At 32.4% G+C, this 20051-nt stretch overlaps 1 protein-coding gene and 1 long non-coding RNA gene across 4 annotated transcripts in view; one reads left to right on the top strand and one right to left on the bottom strand.

Moving 5' to 3' along the window:
* The window catches only part of LOC126750245 (zinc finger protein 131), a 58963-nt gene that overhangs the window by 27791 nt on the left and 11121 nt on the right, over positions 1 to 20051 (bottom strand). Inside the window, exon 1 of one of the 3 annotated variants that reach the window (XM_050459795.1) lies at positions 11793 to 12403. The exons of 1 other annotated variant lie outside the window; for it this stretch is intronic. The gene's annotated coding sequence lies outside the window, so the exon portion shown is untranslated. Of the gene's footprint in view, positions 1 to 11496; positions 11656 to 11792; positions 12404 to 20051 lie in introns of those variants that run through there. One more of the 3 variants, XM_050459797.1, reaches the window with a different exon arrangement.
* LOC126750248 (uncharacterized) lies at positions 6109 to 7487 on the top strand. Its single transcript, XR_007665650.1, has 3 exons — positions 6109 to 6412; positions 6472 to 6648; positions 6811 to 7487. It is a non-coding gene; the product is annotated as an uncharacterized LOC126750248 (long non-coding RNA).

The following is a 20051-nucleotide window of genomic DNA, read 5'->3' as shown; positions in this document are numbered from 1 at the left end:
TTTTAATTTAATTTAATTTTACTTTAATTACCTTGATAAGGGTAGTAGATGTAACTACCAAAACGTTGGTTCAAATTAGGTATTTTTTAAAAAGTAGGTCTTCTCGTTGTTTTTATCGTTTTTTAATTTTAATATTCATGACAAAGTTAGGTAGGATATTGAACAGAAGAAACGAGCTCAGAGATTAATAGATTAAACCTCAGCTCCTAGGTATATAAAAAAATCTACTATACCTCAAGTAAATTATTGTATTTTATTGGACTTAAATTAAATTAAGTATATCGAACGGTATCATTATAGATTCGAGTTCATATTTCTTTTAAATACGTGAATAAGTCTATTTTCTTCTTCTTTTCAATTTTTGAGAGTGCGAGATAGTAACTTCTAAATTGATTTTTGCTATAAGTGACGTAATAACCAATAAAATAAGTAACTCATTACGAATTCGTCACAACAATACAGATTTTACTTGAGTCTGTCCTATATATGTTCTGAGTGGAATTTTCGAATACATTCCCTCAGATCTGAAAATTTCTATTTTTTTTATTATTAAGACGTCAGCAATTTGCAAAATAGTATTTTCACAACCTTCATCGAGTCTGACACCATCCCTACAAGTGCTACTGTTTCAAATCACATAGTCGTATGTACTAAATAATTTAATTTAAGAATAAGACCAAATTTCGTACGTCTTGTGCATAATTCTCAAAATAGCAACAAAGAAATTATTCCTCTAAATAAGATCGGAAATTTATGATGTGATCAATTCTTCATATAGTTTCAAAGACATTTACTATAGGAGCTTGTTCTTCTCATCCCTTTAAAATTCACAAATTTTAGTCAAACATTTATAATATTTTTCTCGAGTTTATCATAACTCTCCCCACCTACATAAACTTATTTTGTTTACACACACGTCCTTTCCTATATTTATTTATATTACATAGAACAAAACGTAAACGGTTCGAATTACCATATGCGCGCCTTGTTGCACATTTATAGACAATTTGGTTACACACTTACCAGAGAGTATATCTATCTCTATATGTCTCCAAAACAAAACTTTATACTAAACTGAAAAAAAATATTATAAAAATAATTTAGACCAACGCGTTTTTAACACTAATAGCGACCTTCAAAGCGCACAGCCAGAAAGAACTAAAAATAAAATTTTTGTTAATGCACAAAGTATTACTCAGGTAAAAACCTTTTGGGTCGAGTTTGTTTAAAGTTTATCCCTAGCGGCGAGGAGGGGAGAGGGGAGGTTGTTTTAATGTAAGGCCTTTTGTGATTTAACATAAACCGTCAAGTTAGACACGGAGCAGGTACCTAGAAAATATGGGTAATTTGATGGTTTATGTATTAGTGTTAAATTTATCGAATTTAAATATAAAAACCCCCTAGTCATAAATCATACAGCAAATAAAACGTTATTCGCTCTACTTTGTGCGAATTTTTTGGCAAATAACAATATTGTAAGTTTTATTTTTAAGATTTTGATTTATTTAAAAATTGGCGAGTGTAGGCACGCAATTTTGCCTTAAGCTTTTACAAAGTTAAATTCGGTTTTATTTATAATTTTCTGACGTCTGTAGGTTCGATTGCGTTTTTTTATATACAGGAGGTGTTTAAATCGGTCTTATTCTCAACTTTCACAAGGTGTAATTTTAGCTGTTAATTAGGAAGAAGCTTCTAAGAAGTTATCGGAAAGGGCCACTTCGTTTAAGCAGGTATAGGTATAAGTAGGTGTTAGGTATATAAAATGAACAATGGATTTACCTTTCAAGTTATATAAACAAAGAATTAGTTAGACTTATTTTCTGCAATTTATTAGAATTAATGTTAGTATTCCAGAGATAAACAAGCCTAATATACGTTTTTAAAATTCAATTCACTTTCGTATTCATCAAATTTTTGGACTTCAAAATTGGATTCGTGTTATCGGTACCATTGGTTTATTTTCACTAATAAAGAAAATAGCAATATAAACAATAATAAATTAATGGAGAAAAGGCAGATCATCAAAACAGTGGAGGCCGAAGAAACTATAAATATATAGAAATGAAACAAACACAAAGAATATCAAATTATACGTATGGAATTATCAAGCAAGTTTGTCTAAAAAGCAAGGCGTCTTCTAAAAATGAATATTAGTAGCAGGGACTTGTTGAGCCATAAATATGTATGGTATTACTGCAGTAACCTTTATACTCCTTTGGTATTAGAACACCATTATTAACAAAGGCAAAAAAACATAATCTTCAAAGTTTGAGCTAACGACGTCTCCTAAATATAGGAGTAATAAAATAGGAATATCAGATATAAGAAAAAAACTATATCAGCAAATTTCTAACTGGCAATCAATCTTTTTTTGCAAGGCTGAAACAAATTTTATTTTAATTATTATTTCCAAAACAATTTGCTTTTAGAAACTTACTTTTAATTACAAAGTTTTATAATGTTTTATGATAATGTCATTTGTTATTCCCTTAAAATGATGTACCTCATTCATATGTTTCCCAACGTTTCAACGTATTAATAACCCTCATCAGGAATTTTTCCTTAGTGCGGATCTGATTTGTTTAATTGCTAAAAACTTAAATACTTTTAATTGTTTATTCTTATCCTTAGGAATTAAAAATTTTATTAATTAAAAATATAAGCTTATTAAACTAGTTTTTATTTATGTTACACTCGATGAACCCTAATTTAATATTAAAAAATTTAGTTTTAAATTATGATACTTATTGGTATTATCCGTTCAATTTAGTTGGCTGTGACATTAGTTGGAAGTCTACGTTGTCATGCTTACCAAACAAAAATAATATTTTTGACAGAACCCATTAAGCTTTCGCGCCAGTTTTTATTCAGGTTAATATTTGTTGGATTGGTACCAACGGTCCTATAAATTGGCCCGCAAGCTCACCTGACATAACACCCATGGATTTTTCCATATGAAGTTTTATTAAGAACCAGGTTTATCAAACTACGCCTCAAAATTTAGAGGACCTAAGTTTAAAAAAAAGAGAAGAGTGCAATAAAATTTCAATTGTAACCAATGCGCGCAAATGCTTATAAAATAATGGTGGTCATTTGGAACATAACGTTTAGATTAATAACAATTTATTTCATAATTATGTACGTATTATTTAAGATCCTTTATTTATTTTAAATGAGTTCTGGATTTATTTTTGTTCATTATTATATTGTTTATTAAAAATATTTTTTTTATAAAGTTAGTCAGATCATTGTTGTAATATTTATTTTTTTTAATTACCTCCTTTTAGTATTGATGTTTAACATATAGAAGCAATAATGTTATTCAGCAAATGATTATTGAATAAATAAATTGATGACAGCTACACAAATTGTAGTGTTTAAAGGTCATTTTATGTCTAAAATGGAATTATTATTGATATTACCACTTTTATATTATTTTAGGGTTTATACATATTTTTATAACAACCAATAAGATACACTTTTTACTGTATTAATAAGTAATTAATGTCGAATTAAAAAAAAATCAGGCCCGCATTAAGGATAATTTTTGATAATGGTTATTAATAGGTCGAAACGTTGGAAAACGTATGAATGACCTACATCATTTTAAAGGGAATAAAAAATGTTTTTAAAATAAGGTATAAAAAATATAGGTCCGTACTTAAAGAAAAGAAGTTGACAGCCAAGATAGCATGTTGGTTTTTACGCGAACACTACTGTACTGTCCTATAGCACCCTGGGCCCATAACCTGAATACTTGATCTGGGCCTATGTAACTACAAACACTTCTTCATCATTTACCATATGCGAGGTACATCCAGAGTCCACAATGAAGTTTTTACTATTACTTTGACTTTGCTGCTCAACCATAAAAGTAATCTTTTTGTTATCTGATTTATCCCGGTCTCTAAAATAACAATCCCTCTCTGAATGGTTAGTTTTCTTACATATTTTACAAAACTCAGCATTTTTCCTTGCTTCCGAGCTTGCTTCAGACCTAAAAACACTATAATTTCTACCTTGAAATTCCCTGCTACTACTTGCATTTCGATTATTGTGGAAACTGCCACAATCTCTGGCAAAATGACCCGGAAGGCCACATTTAAAACATTTTAGGTCATGAGTTGTTAATATTTTAGATTGTATGCCCTTCCTGTGCAGTAATTTTGCCTTCACCGAGGACTCAAAGGCAACCTGACTCTCAGTTTCTTTAGGATTTCTATGTCTAGCCTCCTTGGTTAATAACCTTGCTGTTAATTTTTCCAAAATTTTCTCTTCAGCACTTGCAGACTCCCACGATGTCAAGAAATGACCGTACTCTTGAGGTAAAGTAGACAAAATTTTAGAAATAACCATAATGTCAGCAATCTTTTGATCAAGAGACTTTAAGTTATGAGCAAGACTATCAATTTTACTGATATTAGCACTTATATCAGAGCCCCTTACATATGAAAAGCTGTAAAACTGTTGAAGCAACAGACAAATCTGATCTGCGCTACTTTTCTCAAATAGGTTTCTGATTTTATCAAACATGTCTTTTGACTTTTCACAATCCATAATGTGAGTTATATACTTTTTATCAATAGTAGAAATAATCAACTTTTGAGCCCTAGCATCCTTTTTCTCCTGATCCTTAGTTAAACTTTCATATGTAACATCTCCTTTAACAATTTCATAAAGATCATGAGCTTTAAATGTAACTACTATTTGAAATTTCCATATTTGGTATGAAGTTTCATCTACCAATTTTTCAATGTGATTTTCCTCGATTACCAAAGATATGTTTGAGATGAAATCTTAAAAACTGAAACTAACCTTAGTTCCTTTAATATTACTGCCGGTCCTTAACCCGACCAGACCCTTACTGCCTTTTTTACTTCCTTTTTTTTTTACGGGTGTCCCTCTGGAGCCCCCTGTTTCCTACACATAACATCAAAAAACTCTTTTACGTTTTTACGCGAACACTACTGTACTGTCCTATAGCACCCTGGACGGCCTGGGCCCATAACCTGTTGGTTTTTACGTTTTTAATTAGGAATTAGGGTTTTTTAATGTTCAGTTTCTACCAAAAAGTCGTGTTTTTCATTAAAAAACCCTAATTCCTAATTAAAAACGTAAAAACCAACATACCAAAGGTCATAAAAAAAATTTTAAAGTGAAATTTTGTAGAGCACAAAAAATTATAAAGCTTTGTAATTAATAAATAATAATAATAATAAATAATCTCTTTATTTTAGGAAAATATACAACATAATACTTGCCTAAGACTAGACACACAATTACTTTTAAAAAGTTGTGCGTGTGTCTATATACTCATCAATTAATAAATATACATATAAGCAGAAAATGCTTTTTATTTGTCGTTAGTCGGAACAATAGAAAATGAGAAAAGAACAAGCAATTCTACGTACATACCTATTGTGATAAAATATTATAAATAATCTATATTACTGTCAGAAGTATATCTTTTTGAAGGTTTAGTAGCCATGAATTAACTTTCCGTTTAATTTTAGAGAATGGTTTATTTCTTAGTTCCTGAGGCAATTGATTGTATATTTTGGGAGCTAAGAAGACTATACTTTTCTGAACTGCGGTATATGCACTGGAGTTGATAAGATCATTGATTTACTTTGTGCAAATCTAGTTGCAATTGAGTGGGTTGATGTATTAATGTTAATCTTCTGGTTACTAAGGAGTCTAATTATTGATTTTAAATATAATTTAGTAATGGTAAGTAATTTAGATTCCTTGAATAGTAACTCGGTATGATGCATTATATTTTTTAAAAGAGATATCTTTATAATTTTTTTTGGGTAATTTCAAGAGGATTCAAGAAAGTTTTACTGGCGGCTCCCCAGATACAAATTCCATAGTTAATAATTGATTCTACTAAACCTTTGTAAATATTTAGTATTGTTTTACGTGACAAACATTGTATCTAAGTTTACCACAGATATATTGCACATGTATCTCCCATTTTAGATGCCTATCAAAGTAGACACCCAAATATTTAATTTCGTCCACTGCACTAATCCGAACACAATTACAAGTTTTCATATTCCTACAATCATTGTCGTGAATTTTAATAGTCTCAAGGTCATAAGGTAATCCTGCTTTTGTCATGGAGTGACACATGAAATGAGTTTTGTCAATATTAAGAGATAATAAACTAAAATCCAGCCATTTTTTAACCCCAACAAGAGCTTGTTCGGCCTTTTGAAACACTTCATCCCACGTGCCACCCCCAACCATGAGAGCTGTATCATCAGCGTAACAGACAACTTGCACACTTGTTATTACCGAAAATATCCATATAGAGAGTGAACAATATTGGACCAAGGACCGTGCCCTGTGGCACACCACACCTCACTGGAATTTTACTACTGTGAATCTCGCCTATCTTAACTTGCTGGTAACGATTTTCAAGAAATGATTTTAATAAATTTAATGGTATTCCTCTTATACCTTTAGCTTCTAAGCGTTCCATCAAGATGTGGTGCGGCACAGTATCAAAGGCCTTAGCCAGGTCCAGGAAGATTGTCATACATTTGGTATTGGTGTTAAAAGCATTTATTATGTCGTCAGCTACTCTGACTAAAGCATCCTCAGTTCCCATTCTCGTCTTAAAACCATATTGATTTGCATTAAGTAGGTTATTTTTATCAATATAATTACATAATCTCAATTTAATACATTTTTCTACAACTTTACTTATGCTGTTGGTGAGAGCTATGGGTCTGTAATTTTTTAACTCATCCCTTGGGCCTGATTTATGAAGTGGTATAACGATTGTATTTTTTAAAATTTCAGGGTAAACTCCAGACCCAAAGATAGTATTTACCAGATGTAAAAGAGGCACTATCAAGTATCTGTTATAATTCTTAATAAAATTATTAGATATGCCATCATCAACATTTGAATCACTATTTCCCAAAGATCCAATTATAGTAATAAGTTCACTTTCGACAATAGGTTTAAGAAAAAAACTACTTTTACGGTTTTTTTGAAGATTAATAACATAGTTTTGAGGTTTTTTTATTTTAGCGGCTAGTGTTTGCCCCACCGTACTAAAGTATTTATTAAATTCCTCTGATATTTTTTGATCTGTTGTTACCAAACCTGACTCCCCCATTACACTAGTTACTTTCAGCTTAGCTGAGTTTTGATTGGTGACATATTTTATGTTATTCCACAACTCTTTTGGGTTTTGTTTACATGTTTCAAAAATTTGCCTAAAATATACAGCTTTAGCTTTACTCAGTATTTTTGTCAATATTTTTCTGTAATTTACAAACATTTCCTTGGCATTTAAATTATTTGGGTTTAAAGCTGATATCTTTTTTAACCTATCTCTTTCTCTTATACACCTTAATAAATTACCCGTCAACCAAGATTTCTTCTTTCTATATTTACATTTAATATAAGATTCTTTTGTAGATAAACTAATGTATGATTTTAATTTTTCAATAAATAAGTGGGCACATTTACTTGGTTCTTTTTCTTCAAGAATACTTCCCCAGTCTTCTGATCGAAGAAATACATTTAATTTTTGATCATCAAGTTTTTTTATATATTTATTTACACTAGAGTTTTTTTCTTTTAAAATGATATTTAGCAAAATAGGGAAGTGGTCTGAATGTCCACCTCTGAGAATACTCCCATTAGTTTTTTTTGATGTTTTTATAAAATAATGATCTAAACATGAATTATGTGGCCCATCTACTCTAGTAAAGTCATTTATTTTGCTTCTAAAGCCTAGAGATGAAAACAAATTTAAATAAAGGCACTTATGCAATATGTTTTCGTTTTTTCCCTTTATATCAATATTTGTGTCACCACAAAAGATTTCTGTCTCCAGTTTTGGAGTTAAATTATTGTAAAATATTTCAAGACTTTGAATTAAATCATATTGTCTTATGTCGTGACATCGATATATTCCGGTAATGCCTATTTCACACGAATTTTTATTCAAAATTGCCCGAAGAAATTTACAGTTATTAATCTCTACAGTTTCAACAGCTTTTAACAATGCCGATTTAATATAAAAAGCAAAGCCATCATTTTTATTATACTCTATTTCAGAAGTGTGTAGAGCAATAAAACCTCATTAGGTATGCAAAAGTGGTACCTGGTGATCCACCAATATTTTATGCCACTACCTTAGTTGGGTATTAGTTTCAATGTAAAATTCTTTCTTTTCGTTGATTGCAGGTAGTGCCACCCGGTTTTGGGTCAATTTATGAGTTTTGCCCATTGTTACCCACTGATAAACATTGAAAACGGTTCGCCAAAGGCGTGCAACTGGGACTTGTTTTTTACCTTATAATTAATGTACTTAAATGCTATTTTATTTTAGAAAGTTACTTTTGTTTAAATGGAATAATATATTTTTTTCACAAATTTATTGAACATAATATGTAGAGTAAAACAGTTGAAAATGTCACTTTTGGATCTGGCACTTTTTGAACAGTGTATAACAATTTTAAATTATAATAGATTGTAGTCTTCTTCGTCATCTGACGAACTGTCATCACCTCTTGACATTATAATTAAAGGATCGACTGTCTGATCGATGAGGTTGTCAAGATCCCACATTTTGTCCTCTTGCTTAATTACATGCTGGACTGCTTTTCGCCAATTCTCTGGTGTCGCTTCCGTAATGGCTTGATCAAACAGTAGCTTAACATCTTTCATTTTAAAAGTCGTGTTTTGTCTTGCTACAAATCCTTTTACCTGCGCCCATATCAGTTCTATAGGATTTAGTTCGCAATGATATGGCGGTAAGCGCAGTATAGTTATATTATATTTTTCGGCTATATCTTCCACGGCGTATTTCATGAAACGAGTTTTGTGTAAGTTTGCTATTGCCAGCAGTTCTTTTTTTATCAAATTTGCTTCAAACGCAATACCTTTTGCAGTCAGCCAATCGATAATTTCTTGCTTTCTCCAACTTGAAGTTGGCGTCTTCTCTATTCGCCGTGAATGATAGCTTGCGTTATCCATAACCACCACCAAATTAGCCGGAAGAAATTTTATCATTTCACCAAAATAGTCCTCGAAAACGTCTGAGTTCATGTCTTCATGGTAATCTCCTGTGCGAGTCGACTCAAAGGTTAGCAGACCTTCTTTTAAAAATCCCTCTTCGCTTCCAATATGTGTGATTATAAGTCTTTTTCCTTTTCCCGAAGGTACTTTAATACCCGTAGACAGGCCTTCTATGAAAGCTTGGCGATCACTGGTTATATTTTTGTCTTGCCACATTTTTTGGACTATATAACCTTCGTTAATCCACGTCTCATCAAGATAAAAAACTTTCTTTTGCTCCCTGCGGTACTGCTTGATACTTCTCAAGTATTGTCGTCTCCAACAAACAATTTCGTCGCTCCCCAGTAAAAGTGCTTTGCGGTTATGCTTTTCCCAGGCAAAATCCATATTTTTTAAAGTTTTCCATAAAAGTTTTCTACTTATCAACGGAATACTGTCATCTCGGCCAAGCTCCATTAAAATTTTGTCTAGGGTGGGTATTTCCTTTTTAAAATAAAAAGAGTGAACTTTTCTTCGAATTATACATTTAGTATTTTCATCAAGGACTTTTGTAGGTCGTCCTGGCTTTTGCTTGGGAGATTCCACTTGACCTACTACTTTTCTTTCCCGCAACAATTTGAAAATGGTGGACTTTCCAATTCCACTCATTCGAGAACATTTTTCAACAATTTCTTGCACAGTAAAACTAGGGTAATCGTGTTTTATGCAATCATGTACATTTATAATAATAACTTTTTCACTCAGCGATAGTGGAGAATTTTTAGTACATCTTTTCGTTGGACTGAATACCTCCATTTTTTAAATATTGGGATAATAATATTGTGATTACACTACAGCGTAGCAGTGACTACTAACGTTTAAAATATGATTTAAAAGTATTTATAGTCTGTATATATTACCTGACCCCATTTTTGCATGTTACAAAGCGTTAAAAAATAGGTACCTATACAAAAGGATTAAAAGTATTTATTTAGTATTTAATCTCTTTCAAAATAAAGGCATTTAATCCGTGAAAATTAAATTCATAAATATTATAAGTACCTGCGCCTATGAACTACCACGAAATGTAGCCAAACAGAACGGAATTCCCCAGTTTATTGCTCTATACACTTCTGAAATAGAGTATAGTTGTACTTTCATTATAACAGAAAATATAACCCGGTATATTTAGGTTATTTTTTTTATCTTTTAAGCCAAAGGTTTCGGAAAGTGCAATTACATCAAAATTTTTGTCTAGATATGCTAAATATGCCAACAAGTAAGTTACATAGTAAGTTTCTAAAATCAACATTTTTGAAAATAATAATTAAAATAAAATTTGGCGTTTTTTATAAATCACCCTGTAACTCACGAACTAAAGAACATTTTGCAACGCTGTGAAAGAATTTAGAATAAGCATCAAAATTGGCAACTTTTTTCTAATCTAACCGCCCACGTATCTCCTATAGTTTCGGAAATAGCACCCTGGGACACCCTGTGTATATTTCCTTCAAGATTGACAGCAAAGAGATAAAAATACTGTAAAGAAAAAAATACTTAAATTCGGGATAGGGACACTAGAAAGAAAGTCCTTGCATGAAAAAATATTTCTTTTAATATGTATATATTTTTTTAAAACTGTTATATTTCATACCGTGTACTTTCTTAATCAACGATATTCACGTAAGCGACCAACAACAAAAATAACCCCATGAATCATATTATACTTAAATGTCCCGCCATATATCCCGACGCTAATGTCGTATTGAATATCAACAACAAAAATGTTATTTGCAACAAAAATCGATATGGGGCTAAGCCGGAGAGAGACGCCTTGAGCCTCTTCGCCCCGACCCGTGTGTAATTATTAAAAAGTTCGCATCCCCTAGCAACTAACAAAATAGGGATGAAAAATCGATAAAAAATCAGGGAAAAAAGTACATTTAAAATAAAGCTCCGCCGCAATGTGCAAAATTAAAAAAAGAAAAAAAGAAACGAACCGTTTGCGTGTGACGGGACATACGGGCGTCTCTGTCCCGCGCGTTTTATCTGAGAGAGAGGACACCCGCGTGGAACTAAGATATCTTAAGAAGATTTTAATCAAAACAACGTGAGGACCCGGGAAAAGAAAAAAATATTACAATTTATGCATTTTATTACGATAGTTGTTATTGCAGAGGGATTAAAAATGAAAAAAAGGGTTGCTGGGCCCTTACAAAAAAAAAAACATAATAACCCTTTTTTATGCATAATATGCCTTAAAATTAAAGTAAAATTGTTAAAATTAAGGGGTACAGAGGTGACCTTAGGCAGGCAGGCCAATAAAACGGCAAATGTTCATGAAAAAGCAAGCTACGCCATATTGGCTAACCCTTAAATAATGGCATTGAAAAATTGTGCAACAAAATGAACATTTACACGTTTGTTTATGCAAAATTATCAATGAAAACTGGTGCAAACTGATGTACTTACTCGACCGTCTGCAAGGGCACCTTTTCACGCTTAAACACAGGTAAAAATCCCCCGGAATGATCGATAAAAACTTTAATGCAAAAAGGTTCACTTAAATAATTATATTGCCAAGGTGAATCAAGCTGCGACTCAAGTTTGCGACAATAAGCAATCTAAGAACGCCGGTTAGAAATACGTAAGGAGCCGAACGTAGGTCGTAGCTCGTTCGTAATATTTACTCACGATTCCTAAGGGGTGTACTTGCAAAGCCATTCAGAAAAAGATAAACAACCTTTCCTAACCTAAGCGAGACTTACCGAATTTCGTTTGAACAACCCGGGTCACTGTTCAATAAAAAAAAACCACCACCGAGAACCGTAAATTTAACCGTATAAAAGAAAAAAAAATGTTGCAACAAATCTAAATATAATATTTATATATAGATCCCCGCCATTTGCAATTTGATGTGCCGGCTTGGTACAGTCGCAGGTATAAACATTGGAACGGAACGGAATAACAAAATCGAACAAAAAGGCACACCGCGCGGCAAACAAAGCGGGTTTCAGGGCCTCGCACAAAATAAAACGACTCCAAATTAGGTAGAAATAAAGTAAAACAACCGCCGTGGACGACCGTAAAATATAATCACAAGCAAACCCGTAGCAGAAGAAGACGAAGAATATATAAGCGGGTTTCGAAAACGAACAACGAAAAAAAAACAACAATTTTTGTTGAAAACGGTTTGTGTCTGGGAGTGTACTGTAAACAAATGTCAGTCGGAGCCGTAACGTAAGGGCGGCGCTGAGAAAAGATTAACATAAAACTATAGGGGTGGCTTTCGGATATCAGCTGCGGATTTGAATTTTTTTTTTTTTTTTAAATGAAAATTATCGATCGTGTAGAGGTTTAGGCGAGATGCTTTGCACAACTAAATTGAATGCGTTAAATTATTTAATGTTGTTAAAAGAGACGCTGCGGGAATAAAACTAAAAATAGATTTTTAATAATAAACATTCCTGTTAGTCCCTCGCTAGAAGAGGTAAAGTTAAAAATATAAATGTGTGCACCACGACGGTTATTTACCGAGTTGTGTTATTTTTAATTGGCTAATTGATTAATAGGTTTAATTGCTATTTCATATGTTTTGTTTAAGTACCTTTCAAAAGTACTATTAAGACTTAAAAAGTTTTTATATTTAGTGGGCGCATATTATTATACCTAGTTATCTTAGGTACCCTTATAAATAAAATAGTTGACGCCCTCATAAATAAATAAAAACATATACAGGGTGCAAATAAAAAGATGCGAAAAAATTCAGGAGCTGATTCTTGGGTAAATTTTAAGGAAAACACTTTATATAAATATATGTCCTAAGAGTCCTAACTTTGGAGTTACCGGGTGGTAAAGATTGAAGAAAAATATATGTTCTTTTTACAATATCTGTGAAACCCCTGTAGATATTTTAGTAATATTTGGTATGCATTTTCTATGCATCAAAAGGGCATTTTCTGAGGTTCACTAATTTTTTTATTTGTATCAGTGACGTTCGTGCAAGGTTTAAAGTAAATATTTTTGATGAAAAATATGATATACCACTGTTTACTTAACCTTTTAACCTTTTTTGTTTCTTACTTAACCTTTCAAATAATGTATTATTAACCTATTAATCTGTATTAACCTGTTAAATGTCTGCTGATGATTGTTGGTTCATTGTCAGTTGTTGCCTCCTTTAAAATAAAAACTTTTTTGTCCAATTTTGATTCTTTTCATCAAAATGACAAATTATTCAAATGCAGAAATGACCGATATGCATTTTGTTTATGGTCTTGCTAACGGAAACTTGCAAAAATTGCAAGCATCTAGATTGTATGCTGAAATGTGCCCTCAAAAAATGGCACCTCATCATACATTATTTGCACGCGAGATTCACCAAAGACGAGAAACTGGAACTTTTCAACCAAAAAAGCATGAATGTGGTGCCTACGCGATATTAGAACACCGGAATTAGAAGAAGCAGTACTTAATTTAATTGATGTATAACACCGCCCAACAGCATGTATGTTGCATGGAATATTTTTATGATTCTAGGCTTATTTTTAATGCTGATATTAAATAATGTCATCAGTTTATATGTGTCAGCTCTAGTTTTTGAGTTAAAAGGAGGGAGTATTTTTTGGAAATTAAAAATACACTCAACGTACAAACATTTTTAATTACAAGAACTATACACTCAGGAATTTTCTTTTATATGATTTTCTACTAGTTTTGAATGAACTGCTACTCTGAATACTCCAGCAAAAATCGGCCAACATATGTGCATCCCAGCGACCCTGAAATCGTTCCTCCATGGTTCGAAGATCTTGGTGGAATCGTTCATACCCTGTTCTTCACTCATGTCACCGAGATTTTCAGGAAAATGGTGTAAATGGCTGTGTAGGAAGTGCACTTTGATGCTCATGTTACATCCAAATCGCTGGAAGTGTGACAACATCTCTTCGACGTGCGCAATGTAATCATCACCCTTCCTATTACCTAAGAAATTTTGGATAACCCAAACAAAGGAATCCCATGCATTCTTCTCAATTTCTGACATTGAGCTGGTGAAATTAGGATCGTTTACCAACTTGCGAATTTGTGGACCATCAAATATACCTGCCTTGAGTTTTTCTGAACTTAGACTTGGAAATTTCCTTGAAATATATTTGAAACATTCACCATCTTTATTTAATGCCTTAACATATTGCTTCATTAAACCTAGTTTAATGTGCAGGGGTGGCAATATGATACGATCTCGTGGCACTAGAGGTTCATTTATAACATTAAGACTACCTGGAAGTAGTGCTTCCCTAGAGGGCCATTCTTTTTTTGACCAATGTTCTGATTTTGCTCTACTATCCCATAAACACATAAAACAAGGATATTTAGTGTAGCCTCCTTGTTGTCCTAAAAGGAAGTTCACCATCTTAAGATCAACGCAAATCACCCATTTATGATTGTTATATTTGATTTTGTTCATGACCAGTGCTATTGTGGGGTATTCTTCCTTAACTTTAGTTGAATGTGCTATTGGTATGGAGCCTAGTTTATTTCCGTTGTGCAATAGTACACACTTCAAACTCCGTTTTGACGAGTCAATAAATAAACGCCAATCGATTGGTTCATATTTCTGCAAGCCCATGGCAGTCATTAAACCAGAAATATTAGTACAAAATACAAAATTATCCTCCTCAGCGAAAAAGGGAAGTAAGTCTTTTTCTCGAGTGCGGTAATAAGAAACTTTAGTTTCTTTAATTAAAAGATTTCTCTCTATTAATCTGGAGGCCAATAATTCAGACGAAGTTTTGGATAGTCCAAGGTCTCTAATTAAATCATCAAGTGCACCTTGATCGAATGGTTTTGGTTCAAAGAGATTTTCTAGAACAAACTCGTCATCGCTCATGCTACTCAGTTCATTCAATTCATCAGAACTTTCTGTATATGTAGATGGTAATGGTAAAGATGCTCGTTTCACAAAGTCTGACATATTCAATCGAAATTTTTGAAAAACATATCCACCACAAATATAACAAAAACAATTCGGATCGTTAATGCAGACCCTTCTTAGCGAAGTCATGATGAAAATTACAATAATTTATCTAAAACGCGACTATAATAGATAAAAAACCAAAAATAAAGATAAATGAGAAGAACGTAGCTATATCTAAACAACTCGAGCTGTTAGAGTAAAACTGACGACAGATTCGAAATCAGATGCCTCGAATTAGTAAACAACAATAAAAATATTTCAGTCAACATAAAATAACCTTTGATTTGTTGTGCAGTGTAATCTGACCCCAGTACTAGAAAAATTAGACTGCACCCCACTATTTTCGGGAACAGCTACGCAATCGCGACTATAAAGAATAATTTAAAGTTGTGGTTACTAGTCGCGGGAACCGTTTAGGCACCGTTCTGTTACCACTTTTTTACCAAAATTGGGAATGATTTTGCTGTAGCAAATACGTAATTCTATCGTCCCGGGAACTTCTTTTTAACGTTCCACAGTGGTTTTCAGGATGTCATAAACTAGTAATTGTGCAGTGCTAGTTACTGAGACAATATTATGCAAACATTAAGATTCTCTTTCTTTGTCAACACAAATAATTTTATATGTCCGTCTTTATTCTAAGTGATGGCGTTGTATCGGGGTTAATCTACTTCATATTGTATTTAATATAGCTGATATTATCGCTTACCGGAGTGGAAAAATGTAAACGAAGCAAATTTTACTGTTAAACATAGGCAATATAGGACGAAAATAAAGAACGCCTCATTAAAATAATGACTTTTAACAAAAAAATATACCAAGTCTAAATATTTAAACTTAATTTTTTAAAGAAGGTAGATAATTTTTTTCACTCCTCTTTACTCCTATAAATATAAGAAGTCTATAATTTAATAAAAATTGCATAAAATGTAAAAGTATTCCGATTTTAGCAAATTCATAAAATCGTGCAATACCTTTTCACAAAATGGAGTCAAATAATTAAAAAAAATATGGCGAATTGTTGTTAGAGTTACCAAGAAATTTCTTTTGTTACTTCAAAGTAAAAATGACTTAGGAATAAGTAAATTATTGCAATGCTGCTATAAAGTATATTTTACTGCACAGTAGAAATAATTACTTAAAGGTAATTTGCTTTAATAGCAAAGGTGGTAAATATTACTTTAAAGAAGAAATAAGGGTAACTATTTCGGTCTTGTTACTGATAATATTACTTCAAAGTGTATTACTGCGTGGTAATATTTTGATGTTCCTATGTAGTCGCAAGAACTTGAAATTTAACTTTGTAATCGCGCTTACTTAAAAGTTTCCATTTATTCGTCCCACCGACCAATATTTTCTACTTTATAGTAACGACGTTGTAAAGGTAATTAGGTCAGGTGGCTAAGCGGTATCAGCTACCATCAGAGTTACCGCAAAGTAATAATTACTATATAGTCAAGTATTAAGTTAATATTACGTATTTCTTACTACTATTTTTTACTTGGCAGTTATTTAAACTTGTAAGATATTTTTTTGGTACCAGTTACCGATTTATTACTTGAATAAAGTAATATAGTCAAACAATGTTGTAGCCGTAACTAAAATTGCTAGTTGGGCAGCTACATGTCAGTCATATGACGATATGGACTATTTTAAAGGATCAGTTATTATATCCATATCATGTTATGCTTCAAGTAATGCAAAATGCTTGCGCTCGTCTAATTTTTGATCTTAAAAAACGCGATCACATCTCTCAAAAAATAATCGATTTAAAATGGTTAAGAATGGATAATATTTGGAAACATCACTTAAGTAATTTTACATATAAACTTTTATCTAATCAAGATCGAAATTTTAATATCTTGCGTACCATTTTTAAAACAAGACGTTCTGCTCACTCTGTCAATATAAGATATAAGTTAAAGTTTTCAATGCCACAATTTCGAACTGCTCTCTATACTAGATCTTTTTCTTATAATGCAATTAGCTTGATTAACTCACTTCCTGACGAATTTCGACTTTTCAATTTTAATAAATTTAAATTTAAAGTAAAAAATTATCTTTTAGATACACAAAATCGTCCAGTGAATTTATGATCTGATTTATTTTTGTTTTTTTTTGTATCTTTAAGTCGCTTCTCGCTGCTGCTTCATAGATTGTTCAGAACTGTATATGGGTCTCCCCTCACATTGATACTGGAAGTGGTGTATTGAATGGCTCTGTTATATTTTTGTTTGTAATATGGCTAACAGTTTAGGGATTGATTCTCTTTTTTTCTTCTCTTACTTTTAGTAAGCATAGGTACATGCACATGGTTAAGTAGAATAGCATTTATTTGCTAGACTTCGCCATTCCTGTACTATTTAAATTACATTATTTTGTATATTATTATTTGTTAAAAAAAAAAAAAAAAATTGTAACTTTGTTTGACTTATTAAAGACCTTATTTATTTATTTATTTATTTATGTATAACAACATTATACAAAGAGTCCAGGCTCTATTACCACGAGATTTTCATAGGCTTCTTGAATTTTCTTGTTGGATGTTAGAAGTCATTGAGCAAAACCCTCAGTTGTTAAGGCAGATTCTGTTTACCGACAAAGCTAATTTTTCCAGAGAGGCAATCATTAACTACCATAATAACCACATTTGGGCAGATGAAAATCCCCATCACCAATAACAATTTTCTTTAAATGTATGGGTTGGAATGCATAGGAGACCACCTTATTGGCACACATCTTCTACCACAGAGATTGAATGGGGAAACATACATTCGTTATCTCCAAGACATACTACCAGGACTTCTTGAGGCGGTATTCCTAGATGTTAGAATAGTAATGTGGTTTATGCACGACAAACAACAGGAGCCCCCTGCCCATTTTAGTTTATTAGTACGTCCTCAGTTTTGGCCACTTTGGTCACCCGATATGAATCCACTAGATTTTACCACATGGGGTCATTTAAAAAGTTTGATGTACAGGATTCCGGTACTGGATATTGTTGACTTGAGAAATCGAATCATTAATTTATGTGCCGTAATTCAAAATTCTCCCGGAATGTTTTATCGGATTCGTCGACAAATTCGACGACGTATAGACTCTTGCATAATGGCAGAGGGTGGTCATTTTCAATATTTTTTATAATTATTTCATTTCTTTTTTTTTCATTTGGTTCAAAACAAAAATTAGAATCACATCTAAACATTAATAATAAACACGTAACCTTGAACAAAAGAAAGTCAAGATATAAAAATTGCTCAGAAATAAATAAGAATTAAAAAAACAAAAAAAAATCAAAAAAAAGTGGTGTACCATATTTTTCATCAAAAATATTTAGTTTAAACCTTACACCAACGTCACTGGTACAAATTTTAAAAAATAGTGAGCCACAGAAAATGTTTTTGATGCATAGAAAATGCATACCATATATATATAAAAATATATACAGGGGTTTTACTGGTATTATAAAAAAAAATATATTTTTCTTCAATCTTTACCACCCGGTATCTCAAAAGTTACCCCTTTTAGGTCATACATTCATATAAAGTTTTTTTCTTAAAATTTACCCAAGAATCAGCCTCTGAATTTTTTCGCATCTATTTATTTACACCCTGTATAGGGTTTCTCATAACTTAGTGGACATAGAGCAATAACAGATTCTTTGAAAATGTTACGATTTGACCAAATTTGTCTAGTCTTTTAATGTTTTCTTTTCAAGTGGATCCTTTCCACAGTCACTTAAAGATGCCTTGATTATACCATTATTTAAAGGTGGAAATTACCCAGTATTTAAACATTGATTGTCCTGGGGACCTACTATATTGGTCGCAAATATCCTGAGTGGGATGGTTCAAATAAAAGTACTGGAGGATGTCTCTTGGACGTCCTTTGTGGGATTGTCAAATTTAGGATATATCCCTATATAAATATAAACACATCGGAAAAGTCTAGGGATATTTTTATAAATTGACCTTATTTTTTTTTTTAAATTGTTCTGGATAAATAATATCCGAATGTAATTAAGACTTTTTTACTATACTAAAAAAATAACCAAAATTACAAAAATAAAGAACTGCCTATAACTAAAATTTAAAAAAAAAGTCTACAATTTCTTTAAAAATTTTTTGTTTTGTATAATGAGAAAAAAATGTTTTTTAAATTAGATACAAAAAAAATCTTTATAAAAAACGCAAATTAGTACAAAGTATGACCTCCACGCTGGTTTATGACGGCTCGACATCTATTGTTCATAGACAAAATAACGTTGTCGATGTTTTGTTGGGGTAAGTTTGCCCATTCCGCTATCAGTCGCTCCCGGAAACGAAAGGCAGTGTAAATGTCACCCATCTGTGGAGTCATTCTTCGTTGGAGCATATCCCATACATGCTCAATTGGATTAAGGTCAGGAGATTGTGCTGGCCATGGCAATACATCAATCCCCTCGTTCTCCAACCAGTCTCTCACTACGCGTGCGACATGTGGACGCGCATTATCATGCATTAGGTGGAAGTTTCGGCCAACAGCGCCAGCAAACGGACGAACAACAGGTTGAAGAATGGTATCGATGTACTGCTGAGCTGTAAGGAAGCGATCTGGAAAAACGAGGTCGGTTCTACCGCCCATCATTATTCCAGCCCATACCATAATTGTACCTCCTCTGTATGTGTATGCTTCCTGAACATGTCTTAACCGTTCTGCATTTCCAGATCGTCTCCATACCCTCACTCAACGTGAATCTGGATGAAATCCAAATCTGGATTCGTCGGTGAATAAAACTGTAGCCCAATCATGTTCATTCCAGTTTTGATATTCTTGGCACCATTCTAATCTCGCAGCGCGATTGCCTCTGGAAAGAGGTGGACATCTAAGTGGCCTTCAATTGTGGAGGTTGGCTTCATGGAGCCGATTTCTTATAGTATCGTAGATCTAGTAGATACCAACGAAAGGCTTCCCCACATAAGTGAGAATATAATATCAATGGATTTGAGATCTGAAAGTGTAGCAATTGCGATTCCTTCCACTTCGGGTATTTCTTGTGATTTTAAGAGAA

Source organism: Anthonomus grandis, chromosome 2 (assembly GCF_022605725.1).
Source record: "Anthonomus grandis grandis chromosome 2, icAntGran1.3, whole genome shotgun sequence".
Classification (NCBI taxonomy): Eukaryota; Metazoa; Arthropoda; class Insecta; order Coleoptera; family Curculionidae; genus Anthonomus; species Anthonomus grandis.
This window is presented reverse-complemented; position numbering and strand designations above follow the sequence as displayed.